Source organism: Lampetra planeri, chromosome 28 (genome assembly GCF_965212315.1).
Source record: "Lampetra planeri chromosome 28, kcLamPlan1.2.h2, whole genome shotgun sequence".
NCBI lineage: Eukaryota > Metazoa > Chordata > Hyperoartia > Petromyzontiformes > Petromyzontidae > Lampetra > Lampetra planeri.
Window position 1 is genome coordinate 11,155,160 of NC_136134.1, and position 15,537 is coordinate 11,170,696.

The 15,537-nt window shown below is 50.6% G+C and overlaps 3 long non-coding RNA genes across 4 annotated transcripts in view; 1 reads left to right on the forward strand and 2 right to left on the reverse strand.

Annotated features, from left to right (window-relative positions):
- On the reverse strand, positions 1–8,652 carry LOC144728456 (uncharacterized). 2 transcript variants are annotated; one of them, XR_013587522.1, is made up of 3 exons: positions 7,727–8,641; positions 2,192–4,570; positions 1–2,088 (listed from the first exon to the last, which is right to left on the reverse strand). It is a non-coding gene; the product is annotated as an uncharacterized LOC144728456 (long non-coding RNA). The 2 variants fall into 2 exon arrangements; XR_013587521.1 differs by having other exon boundaries at positions 1–4,570; positions 7,727–8,652.
- Positions 7,664–14,648, forward strand: LOC144728455 (uncharacterized). Its single transcript, XR_013587520.1, has 2 exons — positions 7,664–12,289; positions 12,341–14,648. It is a non-coding gene; the product is annotated as an uncharacterized LOC144728455 (long non-coding RNA).
- Positions 12,802–15,537, reverse strand: part of LOC144728457 (uncharacterized) — an 18,543-nt gene continuing 15,807 nt past the window's right edge. The window contains exon 2 of the long non-coding RNA XR_013587523.1: positions 12,802–13,911. This is a non-coding gene — a long non-coding RNA (uncharacterized LOC144728457). The remainder of the gene's footprint in view (positions 13,912–15,537) is intronic.

A 15,537-nucleotide genomic window follows, 5' to 3' on the forward strand; every position in this document is an offset into this window, starting at 1 on the left:
TGCAGTCAACATTGTTTTATTAAAACGGGGGTGGGGAGAGGAGGGTGGCGGAAGGGGGGTCCCTTCTATGCATATGTATACCAAGGTGTCATAATTGTTATAATTCTATGGGATTTCTCTCACCTTTTTGCTATTGCTGCTGCTTTTCAATATAATCGTCGGATTCCTGCAGTCGGCCGTTATGACACACGGAGAACGTGGATGGCTGCGAGCACGCGACAGAGTTAATCTCCTGCCATGAGCACAATTGTGACGCCTTCCAGTGTGCTGTCGGTAACGGCACGGGCTGCTCTCTAACCCCGCGTGCATTGCGTGGCACTGCGAATTGTAAGCGAATTGCTTGACTCAAAACAATAACATTTACTGAGCTCGGGCAACAGCAACAACAATGGCCCTTATCAATCGCTCGCTCCGCCCCTGAAATAATGATTGATTGTTGTTTTACAAACGAGTGAAACAGGCGTGCGTGTTCAACAATGGCATTCCTCCATTGTGTCTGGACTCGAACGCGTGTCCTTTTTGCCGCAATTGTGTTCCAAACGTTCTCTAAGTTGGTGCAATTACCCCGAGTCGCGAGAGACCGCCCGTGGAAGCGGGTACCACAGAACTGCTTCTGAAACGCTGCTCAGCCACACTGGGGCCGCTGCACTTTCACACGCAGCCTGCTCGGCAGAAATGCCCATCGCGTGGCAAGTCAAACTCACATTTTTATTTATTCTCCAAGCTGGAAGATTCTCCAATTTAAGCACACAAACAAACATAAAAAAATAAACAGTTTTTTTCGTGCAATCATCGGTGACTGAGAACCACCCTCAATAAATTCGGTTTCATCACGGGTGACCGCAGCCGGATGTGAACCCCAATCACGAAGCAGCAGCAGCAGCGACGTCTCGAGTTGACACGGGGAAGGGGGAAGCGTTCGGTAAACACCGCCGCTGCATCGTGCATGGAACACAGGCAGGGAGGGATGGAGGGGAGGAAGGGAGGGATGGAGGGGAGGGAGGGATGGAGGGAGGGAAGGATGGAGGGGAGGGATGGAGGGGAGGGAGGGAGGGAGGGGAGGGAGGGCCCTGCTGAGGCAGATGTGGGGGCCAAGGTGCCAGACCCCGGGCTAGCAGTGAAATTCTTGGTCCATGCGGCGACCTCTGCTTTCAAGGTATTGCGCGATCCGTATGCAATACGCGCGTGACGCCAATGGAGCCCACGCGCGTGTCTCATCGTAAAAACTCCGGGTCGACGGCACGGGCGGTTACACAAACCTTACACGTGCGAGAAGACATCGATCGCTCTGGTTATTTAAATTACAACTTTTATTTAATTCCCTTCATTCGGCCCGTCCTGAAGTAATTCGTTCAAAAATGAAAAGTAAAAATTCTGCAGCATTCTGTTAGTCCTGGTATCGAGTCGGATACATTGCGATGGAAGTCTAATTAATGTGTGATTGGGGTGGAGTGGTGGCACGGTCGTTGTTGGAACTTCGCGTTATGAACCTTGCGACCCGAACCACGGCTAATATCAGTGGCGAGTCATACAAAGAAACAGATTAGACGACGTTTCGGGCAATGGTCCTTATTTACAGCAACTTGAGAGGCCAGAGGGGTAGAGTGGACAAGAAGAGTTCTAGACCGCACTTGGTATACCACATTATATATTGATTGTACTTCATATCAAACCACATTAGGAAAAAAAACTCAGTTTGGCCGGCTTTCTGGAGGTACAGGCGGACGGTCACTTCCAACGGACGTGTGGGCGGCGCGTGAGAAAGACCCAGAAGCCGTCCGAATGAATCACGAAAATTCTCCTGTTCGATTTACAGCCGGCACGTAGTCACGTCCCCTCTGTCTGGATGTCATCATCGCTGACAGACAGCGGGCGGGCCGTGACCATTGAGCAGACGCGCACCCTCACGCCACGCGCACCGTTATCACTCCGCACTCAGTCATCACCTTGGCTGGCACCGCATCCGTTTGGAGTTCATCGCACCCTCGTCATTCCCACCGTGCGCTCGCGCGTGCTGATGTGCACGCTCGCGGCTTTCTGGGCGGGCCGGCTGCAGTGTGGTGGAGCGTGGTGGTCACGACGCTCGCTCTGAAATTCACAGCAAGGAGCGCACGAACCTGGGTTCGACTCCCCAACTCGGCCGCAATATTCCTGTGTGGAGTGTGTGTGTATGTGTGTGTGTGCGTTCTACCCCTGTTCTGCAGCGTGTGAGTGGAGTCTCTGTGTTCTTCCCCTGTTCCGGAGGGGTTTCCTCCCATAGCTAAAAGAAACACACACACACGTAGAATGTCACTGGCATTGCCTAAGTGCTGAAAAATCAACTGACGTATTACCAAATTGGGATCCACAGACGAGTTTGTATTCGCTTCAGTCCTCGATCGTGTTTGTCTCTTTGTCGTTTCGCTTGGCCAGGTCACTCTCGCAAAATATGTGAGACTCATCCCGGGTCTCTTGAGTTATCCCACTCCCGGTTAGATAATCTTGAGACACTTAGAACTCACCGTCACCACCTCGCTCACTTAATTTAGCCACTCACTCACCACCATCTCGCTCACCCACTCTATCAAATCGTTCACTCACCCACTCAATCGCCCACCTTTGAAAAACGAGTACTATAATCCTGGTATCTCGCCAAATCGGATTCCTCCAGTATAAACACAACAACATGTTCTGATTCTGAATTAAGACCAGAATCGTGACCTACGCTGTAGGATGGCGGTTGTGCATCTCCACCACTTGGCACCAGTCGCTTTCTCAGCGCGCGATCTCACTTGGCGGCCCTGGTCAACAACCCACGATTCCACTTTCATACCGACACACACACACGCACGGACTCGCTCGGCTTAGAGCCCGTCGGCCCCTTACACCCAGTGCCGGATTATCCTGGGAGCAAAAGTAGCTACATTTGTCGTAGCTACGGGCCCCGCACTTTCAAGGGCTTCTCGCTAAATTATTTCAAGCTATCAATTCCGGTTCACTGATTCTGCACTTGCTCTATTACTATAGTACTATACCGCATTCAACTTTTACGAACGACTGGGTGTTTAAGGATATCGATTTGTTATATTATCTGGCTGTATAGCAAATGAAAAAATACAATTACTTTATTGTGCGAGTAAACAATTTGCGCGTTTTAACATTTAAGTTGTTTTATTTAGGGTCCCTTTATAACACATGCTACAGGCCCCACACTAGCTTAGTCCGGTACCGGGGTACACCCCCTCCCGACACCACTGCCTTTCCAGCTGTTTCATTTCACCAGGCGAATGACCGCTGCGATGCGGTCTTTTGTTGTTTGTTTGTTGTTGTTGTTCAGAGCCGTTTAAAAGCGTGATACAATGGCACTGTTGCTTGTGGATGCGTGTCTCGGCCGCTCAGTGCGGGGGGCGGGGGGGGCGGGAGTCTCTTTCACTCTTGCGCACAACGCCAGCCTCGTTGCGACCTCAACATCCATGGCTCGCTACAACGCACGACCTCCTGCATACCAGGCGAGGTAGTTGACATCTCGCCACCGTTGGCACCCACTGACGGGGTTACGGGTGGGGGGGGCAATGAATGGGAAGGGTTCGGGGTTGGGGAGGGGGAGCGAGACAGCTGCGCATGGCGAGGGTAGGGGGCGCGAGTGTGGGGGTCGCCAGACAGCAGCTGTTGGACGGAGACGTCGAGCGAGTTGTGTGTGGAGAGAGATTGTGAGTGGGGTGAGGCCGCAACGCGTTGTTAGAAGGCGCCGTTGTTGCGGCCTCACAGTCGCTGATACCACGCGCGGCTCCGGTCGCTGTGACCGCCACGTGTTAGAACGTGCAGTGTCACTGAGGGACTGTGTCTTGCTGTCCTGGTGTGGTCTGGGGTTGTTGTTGTTGTTGTTTTTATGCCTTGCTCCAAGTTTGCATTTGGTGTTTACAAATCGTCAGGAATGTATGTGCTTTTGCAATTTGTACTCATTTACTTTTAAATATTTCGTGACGTGCTTACCTTTTTTCTACCTTTCACTCATATATATTTGTTGCTATTGTTTGTTGATGTAACTCGCTGGACATCTGTGAAAAACAGCTTCATAGTTAATCTGATTCCTTCTCCAGCCTTTAGTAAATATTCTCATTCTTCTGATTCCATTCGAGCGCGTGGTGACAGCAGCAACAGCATCAACGATGCTGTTCAGGAGGCAGACGCCGATGTCGAGGTCTGCTGCTGCTGCTGGTCACGACGAGAGGGCTTCAGCAGAGAGACAGAGAGAGGGAGAGTTCGTGTCGTGTCGCTCTTCCTCCTCCTCCTCCGTTGAAGGAGCGCAGACCACGGTGGTGTTACTCTCGTGTCGAGCTTGTTGTCCATCACCCGCACCTCCAATTAGCGCGGTTGGCTACGTACGGTGCGAAGGAAGTCCAACACGCACCCTGCAGCGTTGGGCTGCAAGGCCCCACAGTCGCCCTGCAGTGGCTTGCCTGCAGCTGTTCCTCGTTGAAGGGGGGGGCGGTGCGCCTGATGACTTGGGAGGCTGTGGCCCCCACAATGGAGCCCCGTGGCGCCATGGCTCAGTGGGAGCGCAGTAGCTCGCAGCTTCACAGCTTCGGGGCTTTGTGTGTGTGGGAGGGGGGGGAGTGGTGGCGCAGTGGTTAGCGCTGCAGTGCTGCTACAAGCCGAGTCAAAACCCGAGTCCGATGCACGCTCACGGTCAACAAAAGTGACGACGAATATCTGAACCGGTTCTGAGCCTCCCCTAGGTCGGCTTGGCCGTAAATGAGCACCTCATGCGGTGTGTGTGTGAAACATCAGCGCTGGGGGAGGCAAAGGCAGCCGGGAGTGGTCGCGGCCACACCGCCCCCTCGTGTGCCGTGCTGGCGTTCATGGGAGCTCGCTAGCAGCACTTGCCCCGGCAGTCCGTTAAAGGCTATACGGGGGAACTTTGTCCGGTTTTTTCGTCTTAAAAAACACACACAGACACACTTTAAATCTACACTAAAGATACGGATCCTGCACGTGTGGCCTCTACACACACAGCAAATTAGACAGTGATGTTGCTTAACATTATCAGGCACAGAGCCATAGTTTTGTCAAATTAAGTACTGGGTGTCAGCTGCCGTTCCCTCCTCTTGTGTTGCCATTCACAACAACGCCGCACCTGGGACCAGATTAAGGCCGAGTAGACCCACAAGAAGTTCGGGACAAGTTCAGTTTGCCTGCACGTGCCGCCAATGGGATCCGTGGCCAGGAGTCAAACGCAGGGAGGGTCCCACGGGGGGTTAACACGCCCAGAAGCAGACGATGCACGCGGCAGCAGGCAAAACCTTCACGGAGCCACTGCTTTGAGACGTAAAACAACAGAACACAACGCACACACAACGCACACAAACACACACAGACACACTATGAGACCTCCTTTACCAGTGGCAAAATATAGTAATAGGTTTTTACCCTTTCAACTGGTACAAAAACTGACACCTTTATACAAGGCATCATGTTTGCATATACGCCTTTTGGCGTCATCTGGTCCAACATCATCTGGTCCAACACCGATGGAAACTAGGCTCTAAGAAAAGCTGTCTCGGGTGTGGACCAATCAACTTCAAGGACAGTGATTATCATCATCAGAGTTGTTTCTTTTTGTTTGCATTTTGACTGCTTGTGTTGTGGTTATTGCAAACATGATGCCTTGTATAAAGGTGTCAGTTTTTGTACCAGTTGAAAGGGTAAAAACCTATTACTACACACAGACACCATTCTACGCCTCCACGATCTACATCGGTGCACGGTGGCACAAGTCTGGGCAGCCCAGCACGCACGCGGTTTTCGTTACACGCGGTTCGCATTACTTGTTTCATGGAACCATTTCCTCCGGAACAGGAACGTGGTAAGTTGGGCGTAAAGTTTATTTATTTATATATACACACACACACACATCTTGCACCACGTCTTGCAGTAAGATCTCTTGAGCAATGCCTCTTTCTCCGAAGGAATATCTGACCCAACGTCAGTGACCTTACTTGACTCGGCGCAGCGTGGATGTCTCAAGTGATAATCAGAATCGGTATTTATCCTGGGGGGGGGGGGATCCGATGAGCTATGAAGCTCTTTTGTTGTTGTTGTAGAGATGTCCAGTTGGGACGAGTCAGAATGTTACAACAACAAACAATACAAAAAGCGATAGGAGTGCAAAGTATAGGAACGGTAAACACATCACACACGCAACAAATACGTAACGTAGATAAGTTGAAATTGCCTAAGTACATAAGCATAATTACAATAATAAGCACACAATAAATGCACAGGCTTGGGCAAGGCAGCAAAGACAACACCAAAAACAGTCCCAGACAACACCAACACAACACAAAGGAGTGCCTCAATAGAATGTCCCGTTGAAATTGAACTATAGATAGGTGGATGAGGATGAAAGTCACAAATCACATTTGTAAATGTGGTTGTATCCACCACTAATGTTAAGCTTCGGGATCTTTTTTTGCAGACACAATCGAATGTGAAACCAATGTTTGTTGCAATGTCAGTTTTGAATTCTTCAGTAAACCCAAGTATTTGAAGCACTCCGTTTGTTCAATGATGTTGTTTCTCATATCCGTAATAGGTGAAGAGAATGAAACTGGATTGTGTATGTATGTATGCTGAATTTCTTTCGCACCATACGTAGTCAACCGTGCTAATATATACGGAGTGGTAGCTCTTGCAATCTCTCATTAACTTGATACAGCTGTCGTGGCTGTGACGGTTCCACCTGAAGACGGAAGCTTGTGTTGCCTCCGAAACGTCGTGATTTTTATTTTATTTTACTTTTATTAATTTTAATGTTTTACCTACGTGACTTTACCGAAAAAAACCTAAGAATATGAATCATTGCAGTCACGAAAGCTTCAAATCTAGAATTAGTTCCAAAGAAATTAGTTTAAAGGAAATAGCATGATGTTCGTTTTCTGTAAGTGATGTTGTGTTTAAGGATCTGTAAATATGTCAATGTCACGTCCGCGGTCGAGCAGGAAGCTGCTGCCAGTAAAATGAGTCACTGCCAATGAAAGCTGGTAGCACCCACAACCCGGCCCAAACGTCCCAGCAACGACACCACCATCACCACCACACCGATAATGGCGCGGTGACGACACGGCGTTGCGTTTGACGATGAACCCTCCACCACCCGACACAGCCAATCGAATCAAGTTGTCACGTGGGGCACATATGTGCATGATTAGCAAAGCCGGAATGTTTGGAAGGCAAGCAGGATGTGGACAATGTTACCTTTCGCTGGAGTTTGCATCCAGCATTATCAGGTCGTTAACAAGAGCTCAGATCTCGCGTGACAACTTCATTTGATTGGCTTTGCCGGGAGGTGGAGCGTTTATAGTAAAACATAATAAACTGGCATTATACCTGCACGACCTAACCCAAAATAAACGAATTATTAATCGTAACTTTCTTTATTAAGCGCCACCGTCTCGTGTTCACGCGCATCGCGACTCGTGAAATATTGAGAGATTTTTGTCGTTGTTGCTGTACCGAATTGTAAACAAATGTCTCTTCTTGTTATTTTATTTTAGTCGCCGACCCCGTGGGGGTTAAGATGACGAATCTCCGTCCGCCTTGGGGCGCAGCATCGCCCATCGCCCTTCACACGCAGACAACCACGCGGGCGGGCGGGCGGCAAGCCGGGTGGGTGGGTGGGTGAGCGAGCGAGCGCCTGGAAAATGAAACTCGTTCCACTCGCGTCTCAACAACGGAAGCCCCTTACACGTCGCTGTAGTTCCACTCTCGTGCGGTCACGGCGCCGACCGCGGGGAGTGACGCCGAAGGGGGCAGCAGCAGCAGCGTGCGGCACGGCACGGACCCGGCCTCGCCGCCTTGCTGGGAAGTCCCCACCGCCACCAACTCGAACCCGCGTGCGTGGGGGCGTGCGTACGTGCCGACTGTAACGTCCAAACGGGTCATTTGCGCCCAATTGCAATAGGTTCGTGCGGTCAGCTGATTTTATGTCGAGAGTGGGATTAGCGGGGGGTGGGGGGGGGTTGCGCTTCAAAGGTCTGTGGACGTGGGCAAATGCCGTCAATTACAGCAGAGCCGCTGAGCGGGGTGGTGGTCGGATGACTCAGAAGTTGATCGGTGGCTCGAGGAGTTCGTGATGGCTTTGTGGGGGCAGTGAGAGGTCGAGTTCAAATCCACAGGTGCCCACACACCTGGTGGTTAGACCAACGTTGCCTCGGGTTCAGCAAACCGGTCACCAGTGACGGCAAAGACAGAGATCCCCCGTGTAGCCTTCGCAGGCTGTTGGGGGAAAGTGCTGTTAACGATTTGCGCATGTGAAGGCCATCGATCCGTGTTGATTCTGAAGGCTCGCGACACGTGTTTCGGAATCGCCCTAGAATATATGCGTTCCAATGTCCGCAAATTATATGCAAATGTTAGAATAAATAAGTAAATAGCACATATACCCCCAGCCATTCTCAATCCACCAATGGATGAAGGCTCCGCCACGCCGCCTGTTTGTGACCATACTTCACCACACCGGTCAGTGAGAGTGGGCACGTGACAGGACCGGTTCAGATATCCCTCGCCACGGACGCTGAACGTGTCTGGGGATGACCGAACTCGGCTCGCCGGCTTCATAGAGCGTAGCGAGCTAACCACTGCGCCACCGCTCCTCCGATAGCCAATGTTGCAATGAAACGTTTACTCTGCACCCCGCACCCACCGCTCTGCCCCTGTGGCATTTCACAACCCCCCCCCCCTCCATGGCAAACAAGTGACGCAACTTCTCGCCAAACGCTTTCCCAATGGCCACTCTGTTTAGGTCCCGCACGGACCGCTGGACGAGTCGTACGACTTGCTGACAACGACGTCACAACGTCACGACGTGACGTCACAACGTCACGACATCGTCACAACGACGTCACAACGACGTCACAAAAACGTCCCAACGTTCCAACCCCGAACGATGCATTTCACAAACGCCACCGCTGTCAGCTTCCAACTACTCTTAACTATTAATATTTTTTTATTGAACAGGTGGAAGACGATCGCTTGTGTTGTGATTGAAACGTCGTGGTTTTTTGTTTATTTTTAATTAATTTGGAACCTATCTTCGTGAATATTAAAATTTTACCAGGTAAGGCCCACTGAGCTACGTAGCTATTTTTCAGAAATGAACTGTCCACAAATGATAGCTCAACGAAGTGGCTTATCATGTGGATATTGCCTGCTTGAGCTCGCGGCACTTGCGATGTCGTGGTTGCTGTCCTTGATGTCGATGATGAGATGACGTTGGCGATGTTTGCTCATCTCGATTGCCGCAACTTGACCTCAAATATCCAGCAGGAATTTAGATTACGCGCCTGTTGTTGTTGCTGCTGCTGTTGTTGTTGATTTCGCCGGGTGACGAAACGGACCCGTTGTGGCACTCGGAGGAGTGGCGCCTCTGTTGCAAGGAAGACGGTGGTGTCGCCAGGAACAGCACACCATCACCACACCATCATCACACCATCAGAATCCGTGTTTATACTGCAAGGAGGATTCCGGTGAGCTTGAAAGATATTTTTGTCACGGATGTCCAGTAGAGGCGTGACAGAACGTCAGAACAACGATACAATACGCAAACACGATGGGAGTGCAAAGTTTAGGAAAGAACGCGTAACACCTCCGATTAGCGCGGTCGGCTACTTACGGTGCGAAAGAAGTTCAACATAGATACATACAGAGGCGCGCGGAGGAACCGCAGACGAGTGGGGAAGGATAACAGCCAGGTGGTGAGTCGGCACACACCCCCACCCAAGCTCTGCGGTTCTCTATATATGAAGTTGTTTATCGGCCAATTTATGCTGAGTGCTTACGTGCGGGAGGAAACCGGAGCGTCCCGAGCTAACCCACGCGTGCGAGGGGGGAACACTCTATCCCCGTGCAGATGGGACGGGTGGAGGAGTTCACAATTTGTTGTTCCGCCTTCTCCCGACGAGCCAGGGGCACGGCTCAATCTCTGTCGACGCCCACGGCGAGCGAGGGAGTTTCACAGCAACATCGGTGCGTGCGGTGATCCAGCAACCCTCGCTGCTGCCTCCAGCAGCGCTGGGTTACAGGCAGCCACGTGTAGCAGCAGCAGCAGCAGCAGCGTGGCCACCGCCGCTACGCCGGCTACTCTCGACGTCACATCGCCCGCTGCCACCGGCGTGAACCTCGGCCAGGAATCGAACTCGGCCCGCCCGGTTCGCATCGCGATGCGCCGCCAACCACCGTTGCCTCCTTTGCGGTCACAAGAGCGGTGGTGATGAGGGTCAGCGGGTGACGTGGAATGGAATGTCTCGTGAGCTATTAAACCACTCGCCCACGTTCCGCCATCCCAGGCCAGACTCACCTGGGTCTGGGTGGCACGGGACGCCCACGGCAAGTCTTGCGGGGGGGTGTGTTGGGGGTGCGAGCCGAGGGTAACACTCACTTCTTCTTTCGCACGGCCAAACAAAGAGAAATGGCGAGAAATTCTAGTTATGATGGATTTCGCCGCTCAATTGCTCTGTCTGAGAGTTGGTGAATTGCTGATACACTCACCGATCCAACTCCCCATTTAGTCATCCACTCACCCACTCACCCACGTATTCATCCACTCACATACCAACTCACTCATCTACTCACTCACCCACCCACTCGCTCAGCCAATAACACACATTCACTCGGTTGGCACACACACACTTCTGTATATGTGCACACACACGTGCGCATACCAGACGTGAGCGCATTGCAGGGGACCAATGGTTTACACAGTAATGAATTATTTCTCTCGCACCTTCATGGACCTCCATATGGGACCTAATCATGATTGCCAATGTGCAGAATATGTCATGAATCACTGTGCAGAAAATTCAGCCTCCTTCCCATTTCTATCCCTCCACATACTCAATATTCCCTTGGACATCACATCAGCCACATGGCCTTCAGTCAGCGAATGTTTTCAGCAGCATTTGTTTAATGTTGTAGAAGCAAACCTCTGGAGAGGTTTAGTTTAAGAGAAAAAAATAAGTCTTGATCAATAAATATTATTTTCATTGAAGACAGTCACCACCACCACCACCCACATCACGGACGATGAGACCATCCCAGTGGCGATTTTGTTTCACCAGAGGTGTCAGCGGACCTTAGAGCGGCTGGCTCAGAGAGAATAAATAACAGCCACTCTGATAAATCTCACAGTGAGATTTTCATCGTTCACCGTCAGCGACATTCATAATCTGGACGACGCAGCTGGCAGCGAGCGAGTTGAGCGTGAGCGAGTCGAGCAGAGCAGAGCGGCGAGCGAGCGAGTTGAGCGAGCGTGAGTGTGGCAGTGCGTGTGTCAGTGCGTGTGTCGGTGCGTGCCACGTGTGTCGGTGCGGCAGTGGGGAGCGAGCGCGTAGCGCCGCGAAACCGGTGACAATAAGTTCGATTCCCGGTCGTGGCCAACAGCGGTAACGATTATCTGGCCCAGTCTTGGGCCTCTCCTACGTCGGCTCAGGCTCAAAGGAGAACCTTGTGCGTTTTGTAAACATCGCCACTCGGGAGACAAAGGTGGCCGGGCGTGGAGTTGGCCACCAACCCTTTCGTGCGCCGTGCCAGCCTAGATAGGTGCTCGCTAGGAGCACTTGCCCCAAAGGTCTACTAGGGCTATACGGGGGATCTGTGTATCTGTGTGTCTGTGTATCTGTGTGCGTATCTGTGCATCTGTCATTTCCACGGCCTCATCAGCAAAAAACTCTTTAAATCGCTAAATCCCTCGATTGAAAGCTCCTTATTTGCAACGAATATTAAATCATCTCCCTATCGTCAAACGTCTCCCTGTTCACAAACAAGCACTCAGCAATGCGGCTCTCCCTTGGCAGCCTTGTGCCCGTGGTGGACACTCCACGTTCATATGGCAGGAGCGAGTCTCCACATAGAACACTGACGACGATGTCACGACGCGGGGACGCCGAGATGATTGTGCCCGCGTTAGCGACACTTGTGATCAGGGCCACGGTTTCGTCAGGGAGTCATGCAAATGATGAATCTGAATAAAGTCTAAAGTGAAATATTGGAAGAGGCTGTGAAAGGAGAGGGGGGGAGGGAGGGAGTTAGTGAATGTCGTCACGAACGATGCGAAATTGGCGGTCTATAGGGGCAAAAATTGTGAACTTGAATGGAATGGCCTATCCAGCCACTGTCGCCTCTTCGAGGCCATGGTTTCTACCAGAATGTGTCTGACAGGGGGACGTGTTCCATCCGTTTTTGACGCGTTGGGCTACAGAGGGTGACTTCAGTGTGATGTGACTTACGGAGGGGATTTATCAGTGGGATTCATGTTACACGGGGAAACGTGTAGATACGTTTTATTTCTTGGATTTTCTTAAAGGCCTTAAAGGCCGGATATTTCAAAGTAAAAAGCCGACACGATGAACGAAGCAAAGTGCCGACTAACAGATAATTTGTTTTGGTTTCTTTTGATCGAAAAAAAGGAGGGCAGGAGGGGAGGGAGGGAGCCCTCATATCTCGATTGTTTTGAATAACATTTTCTAGAACAGAATCGATTCTGGTAGATACATTTACTACTTGGTTATATATATATATATAAGTACATAAATAACACTGCACAATTACGAAATACTGTAAAAGCCTTTTTTCAGGTGGGGCGCCAGAAAGGTCACGGAGTAGAATGGTCTAAATATAACCTTCATGTGACCTTCCCGAGAATGACGGCCTCTTTTTCTTTCTCTCCCACGCCTCTGCCGAGATATTCACAACAACAACAACAAATTACCGCGGCGAAATCAGGCCATGGATAATTACGTACCGCCCAGTGACATGAACAAAAGCTTCAACGATCTGGCCATTTACTCAAACCCAAGGCCTCTTTATTGACAATGCAAAACTCGTACTGCGTGTTTGTTTAGGTACTCGAATTATTTGTTGGGCTGTTTATAGGGTAAACAGAGGAGATCGATGCTGGACAAGCCTGTGGCGCTTCATCAACAACTCCCCCCACGTGCGCCGGCGCGGGGCGTCACGAGGCGGTCCGGACCAGACGAGCGGCAGCGGTCATGGAGGAGGCGCGGCGCATCGAGCCCTCGCCACGAGCAGCGAGGCATCCGTTAATCCCCCCCCACACACACACACTCACACCGACCTCATCACCCATTCACCCGGTCACGCGTCCAGCCAATCAGCCATCCATGCAAACCAACCACCTGTCAATCCACCCACCCATCCAACCACTCAACCAATCAGCCATCCATCCATTCATCGATTTGCCCATCTGCCCTTTCATCCATCTACCCACCCACCCCAACCACCAAACAGCCCACCCTTTCATTAAATCACGCACCCACTGCAGGTTCCCACAGCAGGGGTGACGATTGCTGTCTCGCTATTCGCACATTTACCCTGACTTTGGATTCGATAACCCGAGTCTAACAGAACGAGGATCTTTTCACCAATCACGGTTTATCAATCCTCGTTAAGAACTTGCCCTCTTGAAAACCGGACAAATAGATCAACAGATTGTTCCAAAACTTGGAAGACACAGTCCTGAAACAAACAAGATGACTGCAAATATAGAAACGAATATTTTACATCCCGCTTCGCTTATCAACCCTGCCGAATGAAATCGTCAGTAAAAATCAGTAAAAATCCACGCCCGTTCACGATGTAACCGCATCTATATATATATTATACAAAAAGAACTACAACAATGTTTGGCCTGGAATGTGAAGCACGTGGCCCACTGGTTGGGCCACGTGGTATCCCTCGACTCCACGGCCCCTGGCGTGGGAGGTCACCGGTGCCCACGACGATGACGACGACGATGACGATGATGGTGGCGGTGGCTGAGGCCGTCTTGTCAAGGCCACGGACGCGCCCTTTATTTCCGGGGAATGTGCAGCGTGTTCCGTTCTGCCCCGAGTGCGGCGTGAGGGATCGGTGGCTCTGCGATCGACACGTGAACGGCATGATCATCATCAACTTGTTACTGTGCGTGGATTGGCACGTGTGCTGCATATCACGAAATAACCTGGCCTCAAAATGTTTTTTTTTATATTAGGCGACGTTTCGGGCAATGGGCCTTCTTAACAGCACATAGAGAGGCCAGAGAGGTCGAGCCATAGCACCGAGTTTTTCGGGGAGGATGGATACGTGTCGGTGTTTTGCTCAACGTGCATTGTTGAGCACTCGGGAATAACAACGAAGGTCGTACATGGACACAAGTATGTGGTCTTCTCAGAATAATGGGCTTTTGAAAAAGAATTGGATAGACCGGGGGTAGGCACATGTAATTTTCAAGTGCTCATGACGAAGGGCCATTTCCTGAAACGTCACCTATTATATAGAGCGCCACGGTGGCGAGATGTTAACTACCTCGCCTGGTACACAGGAGGTCGTGGGTTTAATCTCGACCCTGACGCCTGCTCTATATTTGGAGTTTGCGGTGACTCTCTCCCCCCGTGGCTGCGTGGATTTTTCTCCGGGTCCTCCGGGTTTTCCCTCCACGTTTACAATCAACGTCACGCGCTTAGAGTGTTTGACTGCTATAAAACTCCACGCGATAAATCACTTCGTTGAGCTATCATCTGTGATAGCCAGATCGCTTCTGAAAAAAGAGCTGTATAGCCCAGTGGGCCTTTCTCGGTAAAATAAAATAAAAAAATAAATAGTTTCGTATGTAGCATCGTCTTCATGTATTATTTTCTTTTAAGGCCACACGGTGTCATTGACGAATGTGTCGGGTTTTTTTCGTCTTGCATACCGAGTCGATCTTTAAAACCGTTTGACCACCGACGCGTGAGTGTGTGTGTGTGTCGTCGACACTCCACGTGGCCTCAAAGTGCACCTAGCCTGGCACGAGCGCAGCGGTGACGCCACTGCCAATGGCGGCTGTTGTTGTTGTTGTATCGTCAGAGTGAAATGGACACATCGCATAACGCGATTTGGTATGCACGCTCACAAAAGTCTCTATCATAACGGCAACAAACATTCGCTTCTGTTGTTGCGAAATCTCACGCGCCCGTTGGCTCAGAGGGCCAAGCGACAGCCGGTGGCTTTGTCCGCTCAGTGGCGGAAGAAGCCGTTGGGCTGCAGGGCCACAATCCACGAGCACCAACTCACATGAGCATGGTAATTGGTTTTTTACCCTTCCATCTGGCAACAAAACTGACACCATTTTTTAAAAGGAGTCATGTTTGCATAGACCACAATACCTGCAGTCATAATGCAAACAAAACACATAACTCTGATAAATTGCATTATGACTGCAGGTATTGTGGTCTATGCAAACATGACTCCTTGTAAAAAAAAAGGTGTCAGTTTTGTTGCCAGATGGAAGGGTAAAAAAACAATTATCATATTTTTTACTGGCAAATGAGGTTCCAATGGTGTAAACACATGAGCATCTCACGCATAACTCAGCACAAACACACTCCACACGTCAAAATATCGGGCTTTCATCTTTTTTTTTTTATCAAGAAACACCATACTTCACCAATAAACATCATACTTCACCGATAAACACCACTCTTCACCAATAAACACCATACTTCACCACGCTGGTCAGTGCGG